A 3,509-nucleotide genomic window follows, 5' to 3' on the forward strand; every position below is an offset into this window, starting at 1 on the left:
TCATAACAACCTATACTCCGCAAAGTGCTCCTAGAGAGCCCTGGGGGTGTATCCGCTAGTGTACATATATAACAACATGAACTGAACCTATATTAATCTTCAAATTAAGCAATAGACCTAATAGGTCCAGTATATAGCGAAATCTTTCAGCAGAAAAACTTCAATATATATGAGTTATTAAATCTATATTTAAAGTATATTTCCACTTACAGGCCTGACCTGCTTACATTACTGGGATGAAAAAATACTAACATTGTTGAAAATAAAATATCAAACTTTTATGAAAACAGCTTTAGATAGGGGGATATTTTGATAATATTTAGCATGGCTTTAACCTGTCAATTTAAACGTCAAATATAACTTTAGCTATGAAAAATTTCAATACTTTCTATCATAAAGTTTGCCGGGTTTTTTTTATACAAAATAAAAAAATATTATTGATTTGTTAAAATTGTATCTTTGTTTTGTTCAGAGGTTGCGTGATTATTATGCGTATTAATCTAATGTATATATGTATAATGCAAAATATAAAATTGTCAGTTAATCTAATCGTCCGTCTATTTTTGTTCCTTTAGATAACGCTAGCCGCATAAATGATTAAGTGATACCTTTTAGGAAACATACCTATAATGAGGTCCTACCCCAAACGTAAGAGTCCCAAACGTCAGAGTGGACAAACGCAAGAGTCCCAAACGCAAGAGTCCCAAACGTCAGAGTGGACAAACGTCAGAGTGGGACAAACGTCGGAGTGGACAAACGTCAGAGTGGACATTGCTTAAGTAAAACATCAGAGTCTATGCTATTTTAATTATATGACAAAAAATCTTCTAATTTTTTGCAAAAAATCTTTCAAATATTTTATAAAAATCTTCCAATTTTGAATGACATCTTATTCGTGTTTTGTCTTTGGTAACAATCAGACGTGAGAGATTTTGTTGTGAGCCGATAGCCATGCAGCCGCCGTACCCTGCCAGGTACTCCCAGGCAAAGCAGGGAGGAAAACACCTCCATGATGCGGATAACTTTCAATACAGGAAACGTGGTGCTACGAAAAACCGAACATTCTACAAATGTGTGCTGCATAAAACACATAACTGCAACGCAGCTGCTTCTGTTGATAATAAAACCTGGCCTACCTAGCCGCAGCGCTCGGCCCCCTAGCCTGCCTAGCCGCGGGCGCTCGGCCCCCTAGCCTATAACCTAACCTAACCTAATCATAAAGAAAATGACTCTGGCTGCAGCACTCAGCACCCTGGCCTACCTAGCCGCAGCGCTCGGCCCCCTAGCCTGCCTAGCCGCGGGCGCTCGGCCCCCTAGCCTATAACCTAACCTAACCTAATTATAAAGAAAATATTGTGCTTGTCCAGAGTCATTGTTATGTTTGGGGGGGGGGGGGGGGGCGCAAAACAATGTTAGGCATAACCAATAAGATAGTTTTAAATTTACATTTAATTTTTTTTCTCAAATTTATATTTATTTAGATTCGTGATACTGTTGTAGAGAAGAAGATTAAAGAACTTGAACCAGCTTGGCCAGAAGAAAAAGACGAAGTTGATGAATTTATTGAGTACTTTGACAAGAATTTCGTTGGAGCCATAAATGGGAGGACCGGAATAAGAAACCAACCAAGATTCCCACATACTTTATGGAACAAGCATGATGCTGTCATCAATGATGAGTTTCTTACTACAAATTCTGCTGAAGGATATAACTATGGTTTATCATCAGCATTGCCTGCAAATTCAGGTACTTGGACTGTAGTAGCTCGTTTGCAAGCAGAAGAAGCAACAGCCAATTTAAAGCTCAGGGACGCGCTACTAGGACCTCAAAATAACGAGACAACCAAAAGCAGTGCAAGAAACACCTACACAAATATGCGAAGGAAGGAGCTGGCAAGCATAGTAGAGAAATATGACGAGGATGTCAGCCCTGTCATATTTATGCAAACAATTGTGGGATACTACAACCATGACGTTATTAATGAGTAATATTCCACTGCACAAAAATTATGTTTGTTAAAAATTTGGGCATGCCAATATTTAAACTTTATAATATATATGTGATATATTTGAAAGGGTGTAAAATTTTCGTTCTAACACAGTTGTTAAATAAATATGAAAAAAAGTAAAAATATAAATGTTTTTTTTTATATGGTAATGATTATAAAATCGAGACTCATACGTTTTACTTATAAAATGTCCACTCTGACGTTTGTCCCAAAAATCCTGCGTTTGTCCACTCTGACGTTTGTCCCACTCTGACGTTTGTCCCACTCTGACGTTTGGGACTCTTGCGTTTGTCCACTCTGATGTTTTTCCACTCTGACGTTTGGGACTCTTACGTTTGTCGTGGAACCCTACTAGTCCTATGATAATGAATAAGGTGCATTATTTGCCAAATGTACCACTTTTCTGCACTACCTCTCCGATTTTCTTAATACTCTATATTTTGGTCCGTTGGGTCATTCAAGGATGCTGGATGGCCAAAAAAAAGTTTCAGAGTCCCTGGATGTCTAGATATCTAGCTATCTATGAAGGTAGGTAACAAAAATGTAAAAAACACCCATTTTTTCACAATTTTAAAAATTAATTTTTTCATCAATCTTACATCCAATCTATACATTTTATACACCAAAATGATTGTTTATTCATGTAAAAAGCGCACATAATGCTATTTTGGCAAAAACTCTAATTTTACAGGGTGTCCAACAAAAAGTGTATTTTGGATATCTAGCGTAATACCCAAAATACCTGTCTGAAAAAAATCATTTTTTTTGGCTTAAATCCTGTGTTTTATCTGTGTGCATATGTGGTATATAACGGTTTGGACCACCCAGGACTATAAGGTTGTCAAATTTCACTTTGGGACACCCTGTAAATGTGATTTTTGCGTCTGTAGAGCTAAAACTTGGTCCAAATTGGCTATTTTTTTCAAATTACTCTAATATGTGTCTTAGTATGTTTGGCCATAGTGTTTTCTGACCAGATCAATATTTTCCTATTTTTTGGACACCCTGTATTTTCAAAAAAAGAGAAAATTTTTTTTTGTTTTTTTTTTAATTTTTTTTCTATTTTTAAGTTACTTAAAACTGTCATATAGATACAGATTTTGACTAATAACAATAATATTTGCCTATTTTACAATTTTTTACACTTTTGGGACACCCTGTGCATGTTTTTGAAAAATGATGGTTTTTGCCCATTTTTGGGGGGAAGGAGTCGTTTTAGAGCCATAGACTATTTCTTCATTTTTGTAGAACTTTTCAAGACACATCATTTGTTATTTATGCAAAAACCGCAAAAACCGAACCGTTTTGCCGTTATTCACCGCCAAAGGCAGAATTTTTTACGTTTTTTGCCGTTCCGGAGGTTGTAATGGGCATTTGTGGTAAGAAAACGTTGATTTATCAAGATCCCTCTTAAATACATTTATTTAGGTAATTTAATTTACTAAATTTCATATTAAGTAAAATTTTTTGTGCAGCTAACCGTTTTTCGTCGAGATGGATT

The 3,509-nt window shown here is 35.9% G+C and overlaps 1 long non-coding RNA gene across 1 annotated transcript; it reads left to right on the plus strand.

Annotated features, from left to right (window-relative positions):
• The first annotated feature begins 635 nt into the window (after positions 1-635).
• Positions 636-2,137, plus strand: LOC145329987 (uncharacterized). The gene is made up of 2 exons (XR_013883201.1): positions 636-974; positions 1,482-2,137. It is a non-coding gene; the product is annotated as an uncharacterized LOC145329987 (long non-coding RNA).
• The last annotated feature ends 1,372 nt before the right edge of the window (positions 2,138-3,509 follow it).

The sequence above is a fragment of the Acartia tonsa genome, chromosome 10 (assembly GCF_053477335.1).
Source record: "Acartia tonsa isolate MP-2025a chromosome 10, ASM5347733v1, whole genome shotgun sequence".
NCBI lineage: Eukaryota > Metazoa > Arthropoda > Copepoda > Calanoida > Acartiidae > Acartia > Acartia tonsa.